The following is a 25,884-nucleotide window of genomic DNA, read 5'->3' on the forward strand; positions in this document are numbered from 1 at the left end:
CAGTTCTTTTTTATGACACCTGCCTGAAGAGGGTATGTATTAATTCCTTCATTAAGCCCCAATCTTATACTATGCTAGGGTCTGACTTGCATGTAAGGGGTACTGAAGTCTGGTAAAACAACAGACTGATGCCACTTCCCCAGCTTGTAGAGTGCACTGCTCGCAGTGTTGAACACTCACATCACAGAAGGCAACAGAAGCATCAAGGAATCCCAGCCTAATCCTCCCTTTTCTCTCATAATACTCCCTGTGTTATTCACACACCTTCTGCCAGTCAGTCCTGAAGAGAGAAGACAGCAGTCTGTCCCAAAAGGAGCCTGACAGCACAGTGTGAGTTCCTTTCAGCCCGTGAGCTGCCCAGCTGCAGAGGCTGCTCTGCCATTCCCAGATCACTTCTCAGGGGCCGCCTGTGACAGACACTCCTGTTTAGCCATTTCTGCAGGGATCCCAGGCTTTGCTACACACCTGGACTTGCTTTGAGAGCTGGCTCTTGATATGGCCCTGGAAGAAGCTCTGCTGTGAGGGGACATTCAGGGTGTACAGCAGCTTCGAGCGCCTCAGCGCCACAGCCAAGGCGGGACAAGCGGGGTGCAGAGATCACAGTTTTGTTCAGCTCATGCAGTAAATTGAATCAGGTTTAAGAAGTGGGGTGGTTATTTCTGTAGCAGATGCCAGGATGATAGTATGGGTCCTGTCTCTATGCTAAAGTCTGACCTATGGGTCTATCTCTGCAGCAGTATAGTATATTCATCCAACATGATAACAATACTGAAGTCAACCAGGGAAAGTTCTTAAAATAGATATTGGATTCCTGATATCCTTGAGGAAATTATTTTGACCTTATATTGCTGAAAGTTCTCCCACAGTCATACTGACAGAGCTCCTTTGTGGCATATAAGTTTATTAGAAAAAATGCCTGTTGCAGATTTTCTGATCAGAACCAAGTAATGCAAGTCAGAGGCTCTGTTCAGCTGATTCAGTGATAGCTCTCTTCAGTAGGGCGAAATTACTTTTGTGTAAGAAGCAATACCCAGCTTGTTTCAAACCTCAGCCTCTGGCAAATCTGTCATAGCAGGAGACATTCCCTGTTTCTTTGACAGATTGGCCTGCGGCTGAAAGTTAATCTAACATGTCAGAAAAAGTATACAGTAGGTAAAGAAAAAAGCCAAAGCTAACCCTCTCAGCATTTTACATCAGGGTATATTTGAAAGAAACACTCATTTATAGACAGTAAAATATTGCTCTAAGTCTTCAAATTAAAAGAAAATGAAGGCATAAAAATATGCTAGCAATAAAAAATTAAGTTTACAGAATGAATGGAACAGCATCCATAACCTACACCAGCAAAAAAAAAAAAAACACTACCACCAGCTGACAGTCAAAACTCGTTTTTTTGCTATTACAAATCAATTTTCTTTCTCCTTATCACTCTGAGTGCCAAATTAAGAACCAGTTTCAATTATCATGATGCATAAAACCATGAATTTTGGCTACTACAACAATTAAAAATCCCACTTGCCAATGCTATCAATGTGTAATTTTGTTCTTGTCACAGTTTTATATATCACTACAGTCAGCAGCCCGAATTTGCTTAAGTTTCTCTACTCTTTCTTGCTGATAAGGTCCCTGAAGTTACATAAAATAGCATTCTCAGAAATGCACAAACATGTAAACTCACTGAAGCTTTTGCTTTAAACTCAACCCCAGCTCTTAAGCAAAGTTAATAGGATTGCTGCTGGCTAGCACTAATCTTAGAAAGCCGAAGTAAGCCAGAACTACATTCTCTGTGGGAAATGTAGTTTTATCAGAAGTCTAAATATTTTGCAAGAATAGTTCAATGACTTAACTCCCTTGATGAGTAGTGAAGCAATAAATTTTTATGTTATTTTTTCCAGTGATTTGATTTTCAGTTGTACCAAACTGTTAAGATTATATTTATGATTTTTCATTTGTAAAATGAAAATACTGAACATCTCAAAAATTACTTTGCATTCAATGAAAAACCTTATAGATTGGGGGAGAGGGTTGGAGAGAAAAAGGGTCTGACACACAATGAAAACACATTTAGCAGTGTGAGATTTTCCCAGGGGTTTGAATTTCCAGGCAGCCACATCCAAACCATTAAAACAGGGTGAAACTCTACTGCTTGTTGCTATTCTAAACATGTAAGGAAAATTTCATAAAAACTTCTCATGTTGCCAACTTTCTTAGGCAAAGCAACGCTCCTGGTTCATCTGTAAAGTGTTTATATTAAATGGTGAACAGTGTGAGGGAAAAAAGTGTGATACAGTTTAATCTCTGTAGCACTTCTATAAGCCAAAAAGAATACAAGGAATGAAGCAACTCACCAACCAGTCTAAAAGTTGTGTTAAGGCTCTGAATGCCCTTTGCCAGTGTCACCTGAAGCATCATTTCCCACTTTTTACGTCTTTAACTTCCTATTCCAACACCGTAACAGTTTTTTCCCTAATCCATTAGTGCCAAAATAAGGGCAATTGTTAAAGCAAAGCCTGTTTTGCACCAGACATCATTTGACACTGTTGGGGTATTTCCCATCTCCCTGCGCTCTGCGATGGAAGGTGCAGCAGGAGGTCAGCCCAGGGCCCAGCGCTGCTCCCAGCCGGGCACTCCTGAACTCGCAGGGATGGGGCACGGCACAGTTCAGGGGCACAACTCACAACGCTGGAACAACAGCAGCAGCAGGCCTGGGCTGCATCTGGAAGGAGGCAGCAGAGCCACGCCGAGAGAGGAAGCAGCCACAAATGCAAAAGGCAGCACGAAATACAGGGAACATCGAGAGGGGAAGGCACCATCCCAAGCCCCTCTACTGCTTTGGCCACCCGTGTACCTCCTGGCCTGGGGGCACTCTCAGCTCCTACTGACCTCGTGTGACGGAATGGCTGCCTGTCCCACCAGCTGGCCCTGCTCCTTACTCCTAGGTTAAAGAAAAACTGGAAAATGAAGGAAGCGATTGAGAGGCTCAGGCAAGACCACCCAGAAACAGGGAATCAGAGGTGTGTAACAGCCTTGTGCTGCAGGGCACCTTTTCTCCTGGCCAGTCCTATTGACCACAGCAACCTGTGTCCTGCCACCATCTCCTAGGGCTTCTGCAACAGTGGATGGATTGGGCACCTCCCACTGTGTTTACAAGACCCAAATAAGGAAAACAGAGTGGGCAAGGAGAAAGGAAGAAAGTTAAAAATGTTTGAGAACCAAAGCCTTAATCATCTCTACAATTACTAAAAAAATCCTGAATTAAATTACTTACAAATTCTGCTTCAGTACGTCTTTTGAGTCTCGAAAGATGACAATGAATGGTTGAAAACATAAAACACTAAGCACTGTTCTTTTTATAATGTATGTTTTGGAAAATTGACCAGGCTCATATTAATCTAATAAATGGCAGCTTTCCAGCCTGGTAGCTTCATAATTGGCATCTTGGCCTTTCAAGAGTCTTTCTTTGAATTCCTCAGAGAGTATAAAGGTGCAATTGCATGTGAACTACCAGCCTTCGCAAAGAGGAGGTTCCACATCATGTTTTCCTGCTAGCAAGCTGATTCTCCTAACAAATGCACCAATCTTCATCCTTCCCATTATGATTTTTCAAGGGAGTATTTGTGACAGCAGGCATGAAGGACCACATCTGCTTTTGTGTGTGTTTTGTTCCCCCACAGTTTTGGGAGAAGCTACAACAACAAAGAAAAACCCCATGAGATTCCTTCTTCAGATTAAAAAAAAAAAAAAAAAAAAAAAAAAAAGAGAAATACAAGTATTAAGAGTTGCCCATCAATGCAGTTCCCATAAGAGTCATGGAATGAGTTCCACTTGCATACCATGTGAAGCAACTTTCACAAGCTTAGTCCAAGCTTTAAGAGATAAAATTTCAGATTTTAATAGTACAGAACATCAACTTCAGTTCCTCTTTTAGGTGAGTTCTCCTGTGGTACATTTGTAGTACTGCTCTGACAGATGATTTGAATGAGCCTGTATCATAATAGTTAGGGATTTCTCAAACTTCATTTCATACAGTTGTTTAAAATAATCACTAAATACTTTATATTCTGAGCATGACAGCCACAAAATTTGACAGGCATCAGCAAGCAACAGAATTATATTGTCAGCTAATCATCACTGCCAAATTTCAGCATCACACCAATGAAAATACAGGTGCCCATATGGAGAGGAACAGACATGTCATACCAGGCTGAAGCCTTTGCTGCTCTGCACATGTATCCTCACTGCAGTGTACTGCAGTTATCTAGGTGGAAACACTGCAGGGACAGGCAGGAAAGGTGTGTGAAGTACAGAGGTTTGGTTTCATGAAAGCTTCTGAGCTTTCAACTCTTCAGCTTTCTGCCAAGTCTGAATGGAAATTTATGAAACAACTTCCCGTAAAATTATTACGACTCAATCTAAAAGTCTGGTTTTCACTTTGGTTATATGCTGTACATGCACAAAAAGAGCTTTAAAATGAAAAGCTGCTTTCAATTTAGAAGAAGAAAAAAAAAAAAATTGAAGGAAAAAAAAAAAAGTAACTTTCTATCTATTCCCAAGCAGTGAAATGGGAATGACCTCACCAGAAATTCTTTTTTTTTTCAAAACCAATGTCTCTAATCAACCTAATTTGGCAAGATATTCTGGTTCATGCAAAGTACTTACTCCCAGAAAACATGCATCTGTCAGAGTTTGGACTAGCATTGGCAGGCTTGCAGCTCCCCAGAAAGAAGTGCTGGTGCACTACTCTCATGAACACTGAGGCTGTTTGTTACTGAAGAGATTACTTGAGCTACATAAACCCAAATGAGCAAAATGAAATTAAACCAAGACCCTTCATCTAAAAGTTCAGTCCCAACATGACTGTTGGCTGTGCAGCCCTCCTGCCACCCAGGGAGCTTCCAACCACTGCATCAAAGGAAAAGAAAAGTTGTTGGCCAGGGAGCTACACAGTATTCACAAATGCAGTAACACTAGGGTGTCTCTCAAAGAAATTACCATTGAATAGAACCTCAAAAACCTAGTATTTTTAAAACCCTAATCTTCTGCTTCGGAATGGACTACAGCCTTTGGTACTTTATGAAACAGTTGTTATCACTTTCCACATCAGACACACACAATCTATTTACTGTGTCCCACTTCCCCATGTGAGCCAAAGGGACTAAAATAAACTTCACAAAAGTCCTTGTCTTTTCATTCAGAAATAGCAGCTTTATAGACTCTACTCCCAGCTGCAAAAGTAAGTCAGACTGGCATCAACAGAAGAAAAAAATATTTTCCCTTGGGATATTGTTCCCAAACACTCCCAACAAAAATATTTTTCTTCTAAAGGCTTCCTTTTGGGATGAAAAAAGTCCAAGGCTTTGTCCTCTGCAGGCTGGCATTTACAGCAAGAGCAGATGAGCTCATATGAGGAGTCCTTTGATTCCAGGAGAACAGTTGCAGTGCTGTCAGCACAGTACATGTGACTTCGCGTGTCTCTGAATAAGAAGGGAGCAACAGATGAGAAGGGGAGATCACTGCAATAGGGAAAGGATCCAGTTTCTAGTCTGAATGCACAGAAGGTGTCGCAGTGCAGCTTGCCCTCTGTCTCAACACTTCTTGATTTTGGTTTCTAACATCATAGGCTAAATCAATTTTCCCCTTCTGGACCAGAGCTGGAAGAAAAGCTTAAGTAAAATGTCTTTGTCATAAAGGATATTACTCCCCTGCAGTGCCAGATGGGTCTACAGACGTGCAATTCATCCAATATTGGGAGGTGAATACAGGGTTAGCAAAACCATTTTCTCACTACTCTCTTAAGCCTTTTTTTGCTTTTGCTATCCCAAGCTACAGTTCGTGGTTTCAGGCTTTTCCCATACTGCAAGATTTAAAATCCTGAGCAAGTACACAGGACAGGAAGGATGGAACAACACATGCTGAAGAATATTAACCTGAATTACCTTTCAAAATCAAATCATTAAACAGAGCCACTCTGCAAGCACTCTCAATCAAAAGTAAAGCATTAACATACTTACGAAGGGAACTTGATCAAATTATAACCACTTTAATTCTGAGTAAGTGATGAACTAGAGCCGCATGAGCTGAACAGTCCGTAACAAGCAGCTGACAAGCTGGTGACAGAGTATCCAGAGGAAGTGGGGGAGCTTTTGCTACACAGACCAGGGGAGTCTTTGTTTAGGATCCACATACAAAGGGTCTGCACCACTCAGAATCTGCCCAGAGGAACCTGGCAGCTTTAGGGTCACAGCCTCTAGAGAGAACAGAGCAAGTGCTGGCTGCAAACTGTTCCCTATGACTCTGGTAGGGGCTGAAACAGGGAGCAGGCATCATTTCATCCAGGTATGGGGTGCAGGAGCAGGGTGGAATTGCACGGGTTAAGCCAACCAACATTACTGATTTCTGACCCAATCTTCAAGGTACCTAGCTTTTAGCCTCCAGTTCAGGCAATTTAGAAAGAGAGTTTGCAGAACTTCATGACAGGAACAGGTCATTTAAGACCACATCTCTGATTAAGTGTGACCTTTTCCTTGGCTGGATGATTCCCTCACTATTGATAGAGGAGGCACAATTCCTTTGCTTGAGCTTGTTTTGTCCAGCTTAGGGGTTTGTTGTGATTCCTATGAATTTGCAGAAGGCAGAACACCTACACCTAGGGAAGCGTGAAGTCTCAGCGTTATCAAAGAACCTGCACTCTCATCTGAGCATGTGAAGAAACTGCACTGAATACTTGATTACAACAAGAAGTAGAGAGAAAAAGAGAGAAGACACTTTCCTTGGACTCCCACTGCTGCAACAGGAATACATCATCTACACTGCTTCTATGCCAGCTCACCATTCTAGCTTCTGAAAGCAGAGTAGCTTAACACCTTTCCCAGGAAACAGCCTTCATTATCTACAAAGTCTAGAAAATTAAGGGGATAAATAAAATAAAACTATTCTTTGAGAACTGGCACACCTAGGGAAATACCAACAGAGTTACCGTGGGAAGACAGCACCGGGTTAGGCTTAGATTCTGCCTACACCTGGAAGGTGTTTCTGCATGTCTGAGGAGCAGATATGTTGCTATTAGAGAAAACACGCATCCCTTACAGGTAATTACACTCATCTGAATAAGTTTCCTGCTCCTCATTGGTAGGCAACATACATGTACAATTTTGGAGAACTGATGCACATCCTGTTTAAGCCCCATTGCTTGCAAGTGGTCAGAAGATCAAAAGGCTCCCAGCCAACCCAATCCAGTTTTGCACAGCCATTACATGGCACGCATGACATGCAGGGCCCCATCACAAACAAATACACTGCTCACACACAATAACGTGATAAGGGGGAAGGACAGCAGAACAGAGGTAGTTAGGAGCAGGCTACACCAGCTAAAAGAGCCACTTCTTTTGCCTACAGGCCTCTTCCAAGTTATCCTGGGAACCTGGCCAGATTAATTACCCTGGTAGACCACACACAGCCCATAGGTAAGAAGCCTTTGCCTTGAAAAGCTGAGTTGAATTATGAAATTCTCTCTCTTGTCAAAGGTTCCAGGCTTGAAAAATAATGCTGCCCAACCTTACCTTCATTCAGCTGCTATGCTTTCAGTTTTACTATTGCACCCTGTTAGCAGACTGCTGTTGGAGGGCAATGCACAGCTGTAGGAGGGGAATTACAAAATTCACCCATCCTAGCCTGCTAGTTAGAGGACTTCCAGAATATGGAGACTGTTTTAATCACAAATACGTGCATTTGTCACCATACTTTGAATCTCCCTGCCAGGTCCACTTTTTATGAATGACTAAAGTATTGAATCAGCCAGAATCCTGCTTTCACAAGGTCCAAAACTGGAGGAATTCTTGTGAATCTCAAATCCTGCCAGGTAAGAGAAGCCAAGGGACCACACAAGGCACACTGGATGGTGATTGAGGTTACTGTTAAATCAACAAGCTTCTGGGCAGGCAGAATTTTGTCAGTGTCATATTTCAGTGCTTGTTTCTGGAAGCATTCTTTGAGTATTGTGCAGAAAGGACTATAATTTGTCTCCAATGCAAAAGCTATGTTTTGCATTCTTTGGGTACCCAAAGTGCTAGATAACCTTGCAAGTATCTGAAGCAGCACAGCACCTCCCAAGTGACTTATCATGATAGTGATTCTCTTTCTCTACAACTGCACAGCACATGGGCAGCATCTGATGTGGCAGGGACTCGAGGTGCTTTAAGGTGGACCTTGCTGTTCCAACCCTTTGTCAGAACAACACCAGAGTTCACAAAACACCGCATACACCCCTGCGTGAAACACATGGGTGTGCATTAGTGTGAACTAAAAGGGAATTGTTCTAAGGTGCTGGACTGTGGAGCGGCTCCATTCCCCTACACCAATTCTGTTGCAGGAAGGCAACCTCTAGCAGAGGGACAGTAACAAATCCCTGCAGAGCAAGAGCATCTAAATTGCTGCAGGTGTTTGTTTGGGCACACAGAAGCCAAGGCAGTCAGCCCTGTTTCAGCAAAAAGCAGCAGGTTTGATGAGACCTAGTAGTGGGCATTTCAGACCACAGAGGAAGAGTGAATCCAACCACCCCAAGAAAGAGAAGTATTAAACAAAATCAGAGACATTTAGGGTTCAAGAAGCAGCTTGGATGAGAGGAGGAGATTTACTTGAAGGCAGTAACCTGCAAGTCTGCCATTGGTAAAAGCACTTAAACATCTTCCCATGCTGTCTTCCTAGACATGGAAGAGGATTGCTGCTGGGGACATACAGACCACTTACCATGGTTATTTTCCACACTTTTCGGGAATGCTTTCCCTTTGCCTATCTGAATTCATTTTCACAAAGTACTTGACAGCTTGGCATAAGCTTGATATACTTAGTTTAGCCCTTGCTAATTACATAGCACCTCAGCAACTGATTGTACACTAGCCAAATAAATTCAGAAAATAGTTATCTCAGTAAGACATTGTTTGCAGCAAACCAATGGATAAAACTTTAAATCGATGCTTATAATACTTTTCTCACTGCTAGTGAAATTGCAGGCAACTTAATTAAGACTATTTTGTTAAAGGCTGAGCAAAATTTTTTGCCAGAAAGGAGGCTTAAAGAATGGTGGAAGAATGGACATGACATACAAGAAAGGCAGTACTGGTCTTTTGGCTACCTACAATGAGAGAGTGGCAGGTGGCTGAGTGAAGCAATACAGACTTCCTAGGAAAAGGAAGTTGTCTTCTAAAGACAAAAAATTTACCCATGGCAGAAATATCCTCCCAGGAAGTCCTGCTAAATAAAACTGCCAACGCAGTAAAATCCCCTACTTTCTTACTGATGGGGCAATGAAAGTTTTAAGTCATCAAGGACAGTCATCAGAAAACAGTCATCACAGTGACTGTCAGCTGTCAAGACTTGAGTTGAAGTAGCCCTCTTCCATCTCAAAACATCAGTCAATGTTGCAAAAGCTTAGCAAAAGGCTCAAAAATACATATCCTTTCTGGAGTAACAGGAACAAAACTAAACCAAACCAGCCAAAAGCCACCAGGCCAAGCCCCAAGCCAATCACCACAAGAGAGGCCAAGCTAAGCATGATGAGGCCCAACTTCAACTCTTACAACAGTCAGGTGCAACCATTATCAATACTAAACACCCTGAACAATAACTGAAGCATTTGGCATCAGCCCACCACGCAAGGAACCCACTGACCTATTGCGGAAGATCCAGAACCAGTGAAAATATGGGACAAGATGAAGGAACTCATTAAATGCTCAACCGAGTACAACAGTTCAAAATAAGCTAAAGTTCTGGGATTACATGATTTGTTGTTTTTGAACATCCTTTTAAGATATTAAGACTTGCTTTACAATTCTATATACGACACCTATATTTAGGCAAATCTCTCCCTTTTATGTGGCATAATTTAGAAATAAGGAAGGCATATGCAACAAATTCTAATAGAAAATACACATTAACATGACTAAGAAATACACAAGAGGTGGACCTGGCTGTACAACACAGAGCTTCAGAATTCCTCACAAAGCCTGAATGAGCTCAACCACCAACTCTCCTGCATCATATTGCAGAAATGAGGCCTACTTCAAAATTCTCTTAACAAAACAGCCTGTAGTATAATCTCAACCAAAACCAAGATGAAACCAAACTCATGCTTGAATAACACAAGTACTTTTTTAGGCAGAAAAAGAGGCAAGGCTTAGTTACATATCAATATAAAATATTGGTGGAATGAAGTGAAATTATGATATGTATCAGCCCTGAGCCATCTGAGCTGGTTTCAGAAATGGATACCAGCAGAACAACTAGTTCTCTGATCTGTTTAACCACTGATGGCTAATCTCTTGTTTCCTGTCTTTTCTCCCCCTCATTCTCTTAAATCTGGACTTGAGAGGATGCACATTAAATCATTTAACAGACCTCAGTGCTGTTTTCTCCCACACCACTTTAAAATAGCAGCATATCAAGAACTTGAAAAGAAATGTTGTGCAGCACAAAAGTGACATTTATGCTCTATTGCTACAAGATTTTCTGTCCAATTCAGAATTAGTTTTCAAATACTAAAATATTTGATACAGTATTAGAGATTATTTGAGAAAATAACACATGTATTTATGAAATATTGCAGATCCAGCTAGTGTTTTCAAACAAAATACAGTAAGCATTTCTAAGTAAATTACCATTTGTCTATAGTACTCAGTATGTAATTTCAGAGTGAATATTTGAAACATCCAAGAGAAAGCAGACAGGCATTTACAGTTACTAAGCTCAATACCAAACAGCTTCCATTTAAAACAAACCAGCCCTATCTCTTACAACACAAAAGCTTTAGAACTGTTTTCCCCTGCTCGCATATCCAAGTCTCTCTGACCACAGAGCAATTCAAGGTTTTTCAAACTGAGGTGAAACCTTGTAACAGAGACTGTTTCCTCAAACATCCACAACTACCATGTAGGTAACTAAGTGCACTGCTACCACTTTGGCCTTTTGTCCAACCTTACAAAAGAAGAAACTTGTCCTAATGTCTACTGTAAATATTAATTCACATTCCACAGGCAACAGAAACCAAACAAGATAATTCTGAAATATGCAGCTCATCAAGGCTGCACATACTTTCAAAGCACGATTCTGATAATATAATGGTTTTGATAGATTTAAAGATATCAACAGCCATTACAACTTTTATTTCAAGAGAAAACAAATGCAAATAAAGCAAAAGAGTTACTTACCAATACCAGTGACTGCTTCTGCATTAAAAAATTAATTACCTTTAGGAGCAAGAAGGGATATTAAGCAAATTCTGGCACATATCCACTGCACTGGTCAAATGAGAATTAGCAACACTTAGTCATCAACATCCAAAGTCGATTTTTTTTTTTCCCCCCAAAGGTAAAACCCACTATTTAAACAAACTATGGTCATATCTTAGGTAAGAGTACTGCTGCTGCTATTTCTGCCATGAGTTTTCAGTCAGTTCTTAGCCACTTATATCAGTGAGGAATCAATAAGATGATAGCAAGCAATGCTTTCCTGGACATGTAATTAACAAAGCCCTAGTCCATCTAAGTCACAAATACAGATTGTACAGAACAGAATGTGTGTGAGAAAGAGGGAGGGAGAGAATTAATTATAAATGCATCTAATTTGGCTATAATACAAGCTGCACATGTGGACTGAGAAGAGTCCACGGCCCACAGTGTGTAAGCTGTCACCAAATTGCATTTTGTTAATATTTCATATCTGTAGCCAGCAAACTAAGCCAGCCAAAGTGCCTCCTACCCAGGTAGCTATGCTGTGGTTAGATATCAGTTAGACAGCTGCAGCTTGGTTTTGCTTAATATGGTTTATCTTAAAATTTCAACAGCTGGCTGAATGCTCTAGCAGCTTTTAGTCAAATTATTGTAAGGTTTCAATTTTCATCTTAAACCCTGCAGAAAGGAATGTAATCATATTATACTAATAAATAACCAGTGCTTTCAAGGTCAACACAGGAAAGAGATCATAAAATTGTACAAATCAAAAATATAAAGAAGTTTTAAGCAGGCACAAGTTCTAATTTATTTCGCATTGATGCTTCACACTGGTGGTCAAATAAATGCTGTTTTGTTTTCATTTTTGCCATTCCTTTTGATATCCTGAGGTATTGTCACCAGCAGGAGGAGAACATTAGTTGTGATGGAACATTTGCTTTCTGAGAACTCTTAAATTCGCCAAATGTCGTCACTGCATATTTGGGTATGTTATGGTAGAGATACACCTGAAGCAGACAGAAACCTCAGAAAAACATCATCTGTTTCACATGCACAACCTTACAGTCTACTCAAGCTAATTTCCTGAGAACAGAATATTTAAGAGTATCTGGCCATGACGGTTTCTATCTCAGAGTATTATGGTGGGTAAGTATTATTTATACACATAGGTAAATTGCTAGATCCACAACGACCCAGCAATTTAAGTACTTTACTACCAGAGTAGGTTATGTTCCTTCAGAACTTGATACAAAATCAGCTGCAAGTACACAGGACCTATCACCTCATTTAGAGGCAGAATAATTACAAATGTTGATAAGCACAGATGCTGATTAATAACCACTCCTTTTGCACCTGAGATTTGTCTGCATTTGGATATGGCTCCCAAGCATCCGGATTTTTCTCGACAGCTTTGAGATTAAGAACTAAAAGGTCACCAGGATTTGGTTTGTAAAATTTTCTCTCATTCAATATTTTAATTACATAATATATCATATTCAGTGCAACAGAAGAAAATCAAAGTAAGGTACTCAAAAGTACAAATCATCTGATTATATTTTTTATTCGCTATGTGTATTTTATGTCTGTAAAAATACATGCATATAATCGCCTGTATCTGGATAGATACATCTATCATCAACACTGGTATGGAACTAAGAACATAAGTTTTTCCTTAAAATTGTTAATGATAATTAAGTATCATTTGCATGTACTCCAACAGGGAACACAGAATCAGGCAATATGTGACAGAAGCAAGCTCTAGGGAGATAGGGTCACTCCACTAATAAATCCACATGGACTGCAACAGATGCCATCTCCTGTCTCAGCTATTAGAAAACACTTGATCATTTGCTCCTGTTTTGTTTGCCATGTACAGCATAATCAAGAAAATGACTTCTCAAGTAACAGTAATCTTTAGAACATTATGATTTTTTTGCTTCTACACAGACACTGTCCTTGTTCTAAAGGCTATAGATATGGGAGGAAATTGCTAAATGCATCCTTCAGCATTAGCAGAGATAGCAATGTGCATTTGTTTATCACACTGCTCTCTGCGCAGGGTCACTGTCTCAGCTGTGAAGTATCCACCTGCAGACACGGACAGACTCACACAGCACAGATCCGTGCAGCACTTGTGGAAAAAAACACACAAGGAAACAGTGGGATGAGTTGCTGAAAGGCAAGGGAGAAAACCAGTCGTCTCAGGAGTAAACACGATAATACACATGTGCCTGGAGCAAACACCTAGTGGCTACTACACAGCACTGCTTCGGAGACCCACTTCCCACCATTCATCTGCCACGTGAAGGCCACTAATAGCACAGACCCTAGAAATCACAGTGGATGTAGAAGAGTCACAAAGAGCAGTAGGAATTATTTTTCATCCCACTCCAAGTCTTCACAAATCTTCAATATGGAAAACTATTCCCATCTTCTGAAACGCCAAGTAAACTAATAACAGTTACAGAAACATTCACCATACACTGCTGCTTCACCTGTTGGAAGTCTCTACTCCCACCCCTGAGTTTTAAAGACATGCTTGGCATGACTGCTCAACCAGATCTGGCTGAAGATCTTAACAGGCTCATTCTGTGTGAGTACCAGCTGAACAGAAATTGCAGCCACAGCACTCAGCCAAGCATGTCATGCCCATCACACAGAGCTTGCTGTGTTAAACCAGACAGGACTGCAATAACCTTGGGCCTTTAAGACAACAAATACTAATCACCAGCTGACACCAGCAAGTCCTGCTTTCTAGTGAAGCATTTTCATTTTTGTACATGTCACCTCAAGAATCATCACATTTTTAATTGTTTCATACACTGAAATGATGATGCCAAGGACTCTTATCTTGAACTTGTAAATCATTGGTCTTGCTGTGAAATAACATCACAAGGAAATGTTGCTAACCATGACTAAACACTACCCACAGTACACCTGTCATACAGAAAAATAATTTCATTTTTTATATGAAGTTAGAACCAATTTATTGAAGGGAAAAAGTAAACTGTAGAGCTTTATTGCTTCCATAATCATTTTCTGTTATCTGATTCTTTCCTGACTGTCATTATGTAGTTCCCATTGATGTTTATAGGCAGTTGTGTGTGCAGTCAATCTGGGGAGAGGGGGAAACAACCTTCACCAATCTTCCCAACAGCTTTTAGAATTACCCTTTTTTCCCTTAGTGTTGGATAATATATGTGGACATAAGTTATCTGAAAAATAGCTGTAGCCTTTAAACTCTCAAAGTGTAAGCTGGTATGTATTTCTTCATAGCAAATGCTACTACCTCATTTAACTGGTTTTTAAACTAACACGTATTGAAGCCAACAGATATTACAAAGAGGGCAGGTGATGTAGCCAGTGACATTAATGGGCATTAGGGAATTGCACAACATAAGGAATGCACAAGTGCTTTAGGATCAACAGTTTGCACCCAACCACAAACACCTGGATAAGAGATTCTCTCAACTCTGGCAAAAAAAAAAAAAAAAAAAACCAAAAAATACCCCACACAAACAAAAAATCCCAGTCCAAAAGAAGCAAATAAGGTAGCATCAAAAAATGTGTAAAAACACGGTCAGAAACAAAAGAGGGTGGCTGGCCTCTGTTGCACGGATGCTTGGGGTGTCAGGCACTAGCTATGTGAAGTAAAAACATGTATGGGACGCTGATTCTAACACACAGCTCAGAGATTATACACTAAAGGCATCCACGTCACTCAAAAATTATTCCGCCGTAGGTACCATTTCAGACTGGTAACACAGCCACTATAAACCTCTCTTAGAATTAGATCTATTATTTCTCAATTCCAATACAAATAAAAATTACACTGTTTTCTATCCCTGTGACTGATGTGGGTTTCACATGGGTCCAACGCTTCACATGACGTGACAAAGTGGGAAATAGCTGTATCACTTCATGAACATTTTGCATAGCTCAGCTTGACTGTTTGAGACAGATAGGTTGCTCTAGGTAAGATCAAAGAGGTGTGTAGGAGGAATCTGACAGGAAAGAAAAACGATGAGCTAGATAAGGAGCAACCCAACAAACATTCAAACTACAAGACAGAGGCTATTAGCTGTGAAGAGACAACCTGCCTGCAGCCAGCAGTTACATGGTTTTCCAGAGCTAAGGGAAGAGATACAAGATAAATAAGTAAACAAACACATTGGTCCATTGAAGAAAGGGATGAGCAGGGCCAACACATTGACACTTTCAGAGCATGCAGCAGTCAGCAACCAATACCACCTGTCAGACGTGGAGTCAGCTGGCATGCAAACACCACAAAGAACGGTCGACAAAGCAGTAAATGCAGAAAGGCCCTTCTTTTTTACTACTGAGTGAAGAAATAAGTTAACATTTTAGGCTTTGCACAGATAAATCCTACTGGGCAAAACTGCTCCAGCCACAGAGGACAAGGCACCCAGGCAGATGAGAGAGATAGTCTGATACATTCAAGAGCATATCAGCATTACAGACAGCATCATAACAGAACGTCAGCAACCGGAGAGGCAGCCCAGCTATGCAGAGCAGAGCTCAGGTACAGCCAGCCAATGGGAAATACTGCCCTTATGCCAGCCCAAGCCACAGCACATCTCATGAGCTGGTCAGGAAACAAGCCAGGATCGTAGGCACACAGCTGTGTAACTCTCGCCATATGGCCCATCAGAAAAAACGTTAATCTCATTTCTCACCCATTTCCAAGGAGGTGCAAGAAGCACACAGGTGTAAACTGCTCTCTTCCGTAGCTGCTTGCCTTAAACAATGAAAATCACTTAATGCAATGCCCACTTCATGCCTCCCTTGGCACAGAAGCAACACGATGACTGCTGCCTCACCCACAGGATCAGCTAAATACATCCTAGAAACCCCTAGAATATTTCTCAATGCAGTGCAGGTTGATGATGCTCAGGATGGTCAAATGTTTAGTCAGTTTTATTTGTATTCAAGCTTGCATAATACAAATTTTGTAAAATAAAGTGTTCTTTTTTCACAAAAAAAAAAAAAAATAAAGTACTATTGGAATACATTTCCTTGCCATGTGCCTCCCTTACCATGCTCTTTTCTGCTGGGCCAAAGACCAGAACAGTTCTGCTTTCCAGATTCCAATCTTGGTTTTCTCTGGATGAATATTGGAACGAGCAGACTGACAAACGACAATGCAGTTAAACTAGGAGAAACAAAGGTCAAGATGTGGCATGGCAGCAGGTTTCCTGCTCCACCAGCAGTGGTAGGAACACTACAATACCTTCTGCGTAGGTAACTGTTGTGGTTTATATTCACATACACATTTTCAAGCACTGTCCTGGTAATATGATGAACAGGACATGCGGTTCCTCTCAGTGAACTGTGCTTTGAAAGTTGTCTTCTCTGAACAGTTGGAGGAATGCTGCTCTCCCAGTCCTCAAACAGGCCATAAAACACAAGACTTACTGACAGCCTGGAAAAATCTTTGTTGCAGTACTACACAACAGAGCCAGTTTCTTACAAGCCATTGCCAGTTCCATGTTGCAGGAGGTTTTTATGCTGTCAACTTAATAATGCAATAAAAGGCAGAGGAGAGCTTTAGTTATAAGTATCAAAATATAAAATTCTACCACAGATAGTGCTTGGAAGATAAAGTCTCTTCTCACAGACTAGAAGTGACAGCTTTGCATTAGAAAGCAGCAGTAGATATTCAAAAGCTCCAGGAAAACCTGTAGTAAAGGCACCAAAAATCAAAGTGCAGCTGCTCTTTTTACTGTTTAAATCATTATATATTAGCAACAAATCTTGTTGTTGGCCAACACTCAGAAATGGCATATGGCCAATAAAAGGTTCAGTGGAGTTTTCCATCTGTCACTGGAATCAGCTATGGCTCCAGCTCATACATAGTAAGTTTAGTGTCATAATTATTTGTGTACTAGATGTCAACCACTCAGTCTAACATAATCATTTGACTACACAATTTGCTAAATATACTGCCCAAGCAAAACACACCATAACCACGGAACTGCAGCTCACGAGAGGCATTCACAGTGTAAGGCCAGCACTAACCAGAGATAAGCCTGCGTGCAGAGGGGGCTGGCTTGCCACAATGGGCTATGCAAATCCAAGCAACTGATGTATCCTCTTGCTGTGTGTCCGGGCAGTAAGAGGCATCATGCTCTTATTAAAATCAAAAGTCAAACACCAGAAAGATACCAAGTCAGTGAGTGGATGAGTGAAAGGGGACAAAACAGGTTTTTTTGTAGCTCTGTTTTTCCTTATAGGTTCTAAGCATATGGATTTACTTTGCTGTCTTCACAGTCCTGCCAGCACAAGAAGGCTGACAGACTAAGCTTTAAACTATTTTGTTTCACTGTAGGTTCAGGAAATACCTTAGTAAGAGTATTGTCTGAGGTTTTTAAAATTCCTTCCACAGTATTTTCCATTAGTTTTTAGCAGCTTTGGAATTACGCTTTTTTTCTCCCTCCCCCAAGAGCACTCCAGCGCTATGGATCCTGCACTGATAGGTCTTTAGGGCTGCATTCACATCTGGATTTTCCAGACACTGGGATTTGTATTTCCATCAGCCAAGAGTCACAGTCTGCTTGGTCCCAGATTTGGGTGCAGGCACAGGCAGATTTCTGGTTTTTTTAGTTCAGCCAGAAAAATTTGTAATACTCCCAAATGCAGAGCTTTAACAAAGTGGGGGAGGTGGGAGTGGGGAGAAAGAGGGGAGTGTTCTAAGCTGTGCTGGAAGTCAAAAGCAAGAACATTTTTGCTTGTGCAAGTTTGCAACTGTACTCTCTCTTCCTAAGCTCTACATCTGCTCCAAGAGCACTGCCAAAATAGTTTAGAGCTACTGGATCTGACCTGTGGCTGGCTTTTAACATTTAGAACTTGGGAGCATGGTAAAGAGGGATGTAGAAATTCACTGAAACCTTTTAGAATATTTTATAAATCCCTTTGTGCTTTGGTCAGAATTGGCACAACTTCACAGCAGTAAGCTGATTTGCACAGAAATGGGCTCATGGGTCTAACAAATGCTAACAGCTCACAAGAACAATTTTTTGCTGCAAACAAGGTCCTGTCCAGAGTGTTGCTTTGCTTCAAACAGGGTGGAGAGTAGAAACAGATTATTTAGAAAAGAAAAAAAATCAGAACACCTCAAATAACGAGAAGAGCTTAAATGCTCAACTCAGTTGCTGAAACTTTAGTTATCTTCATCAGAAGTGGAACCTTAGAGTACCCAAGACACTCTGTGAGGCTAGCAGCCATAGCAGGACCTATTTCAGAGCAGCAGGGGGAAAGCTGAGGATACTCCTGCAATTTGGAACCCGACTGGAGCGTATAACATTTTCAAATTCTTGGACAGCAGAAAATCCCATTAAGCAGATTCAGTATTCAATATCTCAGGGATGATTAAATTGAGCATTTTAAAAATCTGTTTATGTTTGCATAATTTACTTTATTGCTTCTGTAAAATTGAAAGAATATTTAAATCAGAAAGCACTTGCAAGAAAATGCTTTCAAGAAGAGATTTTAAAAGCCTTGAGTCCTCTATTGCCAATTGTTTGTTCTGTCTTGAAGGTTAGAGATTGTGCTAGGTATTTTACCAAGAGCATCAGCTCATTAGACAGGACATAAATACATCCTTTCCCCACAGAATCAAAATAAGCATCATACAGAATTTTAAAAAAAAAGGAAAATCACATTTCCTCTAACTAGATGATTACTGGTTCTGGTTGCAAGACCAGTTCACAGGAAAATCCAAGAACCCACCTAAAGCCCTTCCTTGATTCCAAGTGGTTTTGCCTTGGCTTCAGTGGGCATAAAATTACAGAAAATTAAAATGAGAAGCTTCACATGGTCTTAGCCCAGCCCAAGCTCTTCAAACATTAAAAAGTTAAGATGTATTTCCAGCTGCTGGGGAAAGTGTGGAGACAGTTCACAAAGCTGAAGCTCTCATGACTGCTCCTCTTCAAATAAATGGGAAAACATGGTGGAGAAAAACCAGTCCATTGAACTACAAATTTCTCAGTGTGGCAGGTGAAATCCAGCAGCAACAGACTTGAGAAAGGAAAATAGTAGCTCAACATTTATTACAACCTCTGAGCCAGCTGTTCTCATTCAAATTGAGAGTGAAAAGTCAGGGGTGGGCATAACAGATAAGAGTCAAAGCATCTGCAAGTAGATCCACTGGATTCACCCAGTAGTTATTAACAGAGTACCTATTCAATTTCTAGCTGATTTGCTTATATCCCCACCATTTTTTAATCCCAGCTGGTGACTTTCAGCCTGTTATGCTAAATCAGCTATTCATTCAGGCAAACTCTAGCTGAGAAATCTTTGGCAATGGATAGGAACACCCAAAAATGATCCAGGAAAAGGTAAGTCATAGTTGTTTGTAAAAAATTATTATCAGTAAACTAGTCAGTACTGAAACAGCTTTCTTGGATAGCAGAAAGAGAACACCAGCTGGAGACCTGGCTGCCATTTCCATCCTCTGCTTTCAAGGAAAATGAAAGAATTTATGTAAACTTGCATATACCGTGCACATTGTTTCTATGGTTGTTGATTATGTTTATTAGTGACAAATCACTGCAATGAAACGATGTTTCTAGTGGCCAGGGAACAGATGCATAAGCTAGAAGCTTATAGATTTCAGGATATGTAAATATATGAGAATCCAGTTTTAGCAACAGAAGGATGTAATAATTGTTGTATCCTGAGGGAAAAAGTTTCAGCTCTATCACATCAGTTCTTCTGTCAGCAGAACATGATTCTTGTGAAAGATACAGTATTATCTATATATTCTGCGCTAGCAATTAAGGCATCAATATGTTCATTTTCTTAAGGTCTGATAGAAACTTAAAAGCTGCCTTAGAATATTAAAAACATTATGTTCCAGCATATACAGCAGTGACAGAATTACTATTACATGTGTGAGGATTTAAATATTCTCCATTTTACAGTGGAGCTTTTTAAAGTTAGCATTGTGAAGGAATCAATAGTAACTCAGCAGAAGTTTATGTCAGCTTTAGAGACACTCAGTCCTTTGAAAAAACACAAACTGCATTTCTGGTGATATCTCATGAGGAAGTGGGTGGCTGCACCAAAGCTCTCTAAAGAGACACACTCTCAGAGACTGCAATAATTTTATCCCTTAGTTGCCTGCACTGCTCAGTTTGAGCAGTAATAGCTCTGTCATCTCCTCTGCAGAAGCACAGAATTGATTTTGTTCCTTTGCCCCCTGTAAAGCTTTCAGCATTTCCAGAGGAAAGGCAGGCATCTGCACACACATGGAACTTGTATATTAGCCTGGATACAATTTACATGAGCTCTACCCAAAATATAAACCAGGAGAACTAATTTACCAAGAAGTTCCAGCTGAATTTCAGCCAGTTTTCATGAACTCCAGGTTCACAGAGCTATCTGTCTAGACCATCTTTTTGGCACACAGCCCTGGCGCATTTACGTTCTACCAGAAGGTTGTTCTCTTCAATTGTTGCCCCACACACCCCCCCCCCCTTCCTTGCAGAATACTCAACAGGCTTATGCTTCACTGTCTAGCCAGGATGCAACAAAGGCCTCTGCCCCAGCTCCTGAGAAAAGTGTTCTCCTCTCTTATTTTCTCCTCCTCAGCAAAAGCACAGCCAAAAAGCAACCAAGCTGATTTTTTCCCAGCCACCCTCACCCCTAAGGCTGAACAGGAGTGAAGGGGGGAAGAAAGAATTTACAGGAACATCTCACAACATGCACAAAGTGACAAAGGTTTAGCATCACGGTTACTGCACCAAAAACTGAAGGTGCTTTAAAATGAAAGAAGTCTCCTCTAGACTGATGCACAGTAACATAACCCAACACACTCAAGTAGAATTTTGCAACACACTGCCTTGTAGCAATCCATTTCTGAAACAGAGAAACACCCTCAAATCAACAACATCTATTACATTTTAAATAAGGTTAGTACATGCTGATGTTATCTGGTGAAACAACTTCGTAGTATATAAGATAGAATTAAATGTGTCCCTTTTCTAATATGTCAACAATAATTATTTTTCTAATGCTTGTTCAGTTATAGGAATACATGAAAAGAAGCAATCGCACTGGAGAAAACAAGATTTGATGTTGTTTATATAGACACTTACGTACCAAGAGTTTGTTTTATCTCCTGAGACATCACTGAGATTACAGAACTTGCAGGCAATAACCATAAGAATAATATTTTAATCATAAGAATAATAATTTCCATTTTATGTATGTATAATATAAATTCCTAAGTACTTCCAAATTCAAGGTCAGCTGAAAGTTGCCAGAGTAGCTAGATTGTTTCATTAGCAATGCAAGGAACAACAGCAAAACTTCAACAAACCCAGCAAATGCACTGAGACTGCAGAGGCTGTGACACACAGCCTTCAACACACATCTTGCTCTCCAAAATGCTTCAAGAGAGGTACACTGAAAGGACAGCAGGCAGCAGCTGCAGGCAGGCCTCAAGACAGCCAGAGCAAGAAATGAAGTAAAAAAAGTCATAGCAAACATAGGCTTCAAAGAGTGGAAAAGACAAGCTTATACTCCAGTGTATGTACAAGGACACCAATTGGTTGAAGTGTTCGTGTCAACAGGAAGAGGAAAGAAAGCAAGTGGAAGCACAAGGCACTGAGAGACCAGAACTCTTTGGTGCACAAAACTGGCAAAAAAGACAAGCTTAGAAATTGGAGGCAAGGAAGCAGTTTTCTGCTCCGTTTCTCTTTTGTCTACAGAAGCAAGACTTGGAATAGTTGAGAGGGAGGAGGAAAACAAAAACATCTACCAAGAAAAAGCCCACCCAAGGTGTTAGCAAAGAAATACACGACTCACTCATTGCCAGTATCTACTCCCATTTATGTTTTGGGGTGTATTTACCTGACCCCTTGACATAAAAGTGTAGAAATAGAAGAGGATGTGTATTTGGTCTATTCATAAATTCCTGGAGGAATGGAACAGAGCAACCTGAAGTGATCATGGTGCACTATCACTGTTATCCATAGGACACCCCTCACAAGCCTCAACATTGTGCTCCATTCTTTGGCCATCCTGCATTCAAACACCTGACTTGGTGCTTGAAGCATGCTGGCTCTATTTGCAGTCTTTTTAGACTGTGTGCAATCTTTTGAGCTTCATAGCCTTAAGATGTTCTGAAGGCACTACTGAGATACAAAACAAGAACTACACCAAGAAGCTTCTCTACAGCATTAATCCTGGCTAGCAATAGCCCTGCTCTCTTGGTATATGGAGGTATTGATATATGAGTGTAACAAGCCTTTGTGACAAGATTTTCTGTTTTGATCAATCTAGTTAACCACCATCAGACATTCAATTTCATGATACCACAAACACTGACATTTACAATACATTCCAATTGTCTTAATGAGAACTTCTAATCAAAGGAAAGCAGTTAACATGGGAGGAGCACTCAAATTGTACTGGAGAAATACTTATGAACTTAAAATTCAAAAACATTTAATCTGAGACACGTTTCATTTTCAGTTTGAGAGATTCCTTCCATGTCCTGAAGAGGTGATCAAACCACCTGGTGAGCAAGCTAAGACCATGAGAACTACTGTAGAACTTTACCACAGAGACAGCAGATGAAGTGACAGAGGTCTCAAGATGGGAGGTACAATTTTGTACACATGAATTGCTGGGAAAATAGAAATCCCCAGGCACAAAAATGAACAGATTTGATTTTCTTCAACTAAAAATAGTACACTCTCCTTTAAGCAGGCATTTTCTTGAACTTGAATTCACTTGAGAACAACCAAGCAAAAATGTTCTGCTAAGGAGTTTTTAGCTTTTTTGACGTTGTGTACCCATAAGATACACCTTTACCTGGCTATGAGCCACATTGTCACAGGTGATGACTGTACTCCATAGCTTACATGAAAAATATTCTGTAACTTGCAATCCCCACAGAAGAGCAGTCTCAACAGCTCCCCACCCTTCCCTTGACTATGTCATCTGAATGCTTCCATGGACCACATGCCCAAAATAATCACATTGCTCACTTCTGGTGACTGAAATTCTTCTGAAGGCAGACAGCACTACTGAAAAGCTGGAAGCTTCCTGCATTTAGCTCACATGTACATTAACACTAAAGTCAAATTATGGACCACTTAAAAACATACACTGTTCACAACTTCACAGCTTAGAGTCAACAAAAACTATTCGTCACACGTGCAAGGTCAGAACACAAAGGCCAAGAGACCTAGAATAGATCTGACTCACACCAGCCTGCACCAGCTACCACAAACATTCCTCAGCTCAGCAGCTTTCCTGGTTATCAGGAAACCAGGGATTGCAGTTGCTTTGTATCTTCCACGGATCTTCAGAGGTATTCCCAGCAAGAGCATTTGGCTCTTGGAGCTGAGGGTCAGAAATCAAATCCTTCCCTTTGACATTGTTCTAAAGCCATGAATGAACCTATCACCCCTTCCTCAAGTCATGAGATTAGCTTGAAAATAATTTTGTCACACGTTTATTTGCCTCCAGCATTAGATGCTCAGATTGCCATTTTCAAGCTCTCTTTACAACTATTCATTTGAAAAAAAGAAAGCAAGCTCTGATTCTTGTGTGGCTAATGTACATCAAGCTGATGCTTTAAGAAAAACAGCAGCCATCATGAGAGTTGGCAACTCTCAAATTGCTGGTTATGAAGGAAAGAATATTAAACAGCTATCATCAATCTATCTAGATCCAGGAAGCAAGCCATGAAATGCTGACAAAGGGGAATATCTGATCTGACAATGACGGCATATTTATCTTTTAAATGAAGAATAATGGAGTTACACTGAAGAGACTCATTTTAACTTTGCAACAGTGAAGTATTTATCTCATCACCTTAGGGTGGTATCTGAGCACCTCAGGGTAAGAGAATTTATTCTATCAGCTCTTTTAAAGGCCACCATTTTGCACTCCAAAGAAGCCACAGGAGCTGCACAAACAGAAGAAAAGGAGTAGGAACTGACCTTCTGAACAGCCCTAGTGCAGCCTCCCATCACAGCAATAGGCCAGGCAGTCATCCAGGAACTTCTTTTCTGCCAAACAGGGATAACACCAGATTATCACAGCAATATTTGGGTTTGGGGTATTTTTTTTGAGGATGAAAACATCTTCAATTATTCTGTGTCCCAGCATATTAGGCCTTGTGACTGCGAGCATAAGTGGTGTGTACATGCACAGATTATCACACAAGAAAAGCACAGCCACACACAGGCTCTACATCCTGGGGCAGGAGCCATAACACTGAGGTACAGTTAACACCAAGCTGCCCTCAAATCAGCCCTGGGGCTGTCTGAGCACCCTCATCCAAACCCAGACCAGGAGACTTTTATATAGACCTCTATCAAAAAAAATCCCACAAACAAATCCCAAAAACCAAAACCACTAGGAAAGGATGGTACAGACACTGATCTGTGATTAAAACAGTAGGTTGAAGCTTGAGTTATAAGAAAGATTGGAAATGTGTTTATAATTAAGGAAGGAGAAACTCAGGATTCTTGCACAAGTATGATCACCTATACCTGTTAACCACCTATTCTTTACAAGAATCTACACCACCCTTTCCTTCTCCCAAAAGGACTGGACCCCACACCACACAGTAATATTTTTTTATTGTTAAGCTAGTCATGAATTCATCATGCCATCCCCACATCTTTTTTACCTAAAGACTGAATCCTACAACAAGGACTAATGCTCCCCTTAAGTTCTGATACTCACCTGCTTTTGTTCCTCACTATCCATGTTCTATCTGCTCAAACTGTGAAAAAAGTAGAAGGAAAAAACCTTCAAACAATCCTAAGCAAACTCACTACTTGTAGAAAAACTCCTTGATCTGGTACTGAAGTACTACTCTCCTCACAGGACAATGAGTACCTGTTTTGTGGAGATACAACTGCTGATCTCAATTAACATTTTCTCTCCCACCTGCCCCCTAAATTGCACACAGCTGGAGCCACACCTCTAGACAGCCCAACCTCCTTTTGCTTTGTTGGGCAGCAAACCAACTCCCTGTGCTCAGCTGTGTGGGACATTCAGATGTATTGCAGCCAGTTCACACCGGATTATGATCACTGGGAAAGGAGCTACAGCTGCTGTAGTTTGATGCTCCCTTACCCTTTCTGAGGGCTGTGCTCAGGCAGCCATAGCAGCCTTTCAGCACGTCCCTGGTGGAGCATTAGTGTTAGCAATCTGACTAGCAAACAGTCACCCACCTCTCTCCTTCAGAGGCTCGGAAAAATTTATTTATCCATTATTTTTACTACCAGAGAGTAGACCTTTACCTTAATAGCAGCCAAAACATGCAGCAGCACGGATTAAATCTGCACTAATATTTGACCGACCTCAGCTTCACAGAATGCTCTCTCACAGTGCAATAGCTCAGACCTGGCAGCCAGCAGTGCTGAGGCCAAAGCCTCCTCTGGCCGCCCGTGTTTCTGTGCTGGGTCAAGCATGCAGACAGGCAGCGCGTGGTTCCTCATGCTGGGAGACCGGGGCTTTTTTTTTTCTGTTTGTTGCTCTCTGCAGGGGTGTTCTTGGCAAGGAGGGTGTGAGCGCAGCACCCTCACTCAGTGATTTCTCAGCAAACTAAGCGGACTTAAGCCTTCAGTAAAATCAAAGCTCTGGCTTTGCTTCAGCTATGCATGGAGAAGGG

The 25,884-nt window shown here is 40.9% G+C and overlaps 1 long non-coding RNA gene across 2 annotated transcripts in view; it reads right to left on the bottom strand.

Moving 5' to 3' along the window:
• Positions 1-25,423, bottom strand: part of LOC116450225 — a 130,073-nt gene extending 104,650 nt beyond the window's left edge. For both annotated transcript variants that reach the window (XR_004242729.1, XR_004242728.1), the window contains exons 1-2: positions 24,951-25,423; positions 24,200-24,268 (exon numbers count right to left, since the gene is read on the bottom strand). This is a non-coding gene — a long non-coding RNA (uncharacterized LOC116450225). The remainder of the gene's footprint in view (positions 1-24,199; positions 24,269-24,950) is intronic.
• Positions 25,424-25,884: the final 461 nt, after the last annotated feature.

This window comes from Corvus moneduloides, chromosome 13, assembly GCF_009650955.1.
Source record: "Corvus moneduloides isolate bCorMon1 chromosome 13, bCorMon1.pri, whole genome shotgun sequence".
Lineage (NCBI taxonomy): Eukaryota > Metazoa > Chordata > Aves > Passeriformes > Corvidae > Corvus > Corvus moneduloides.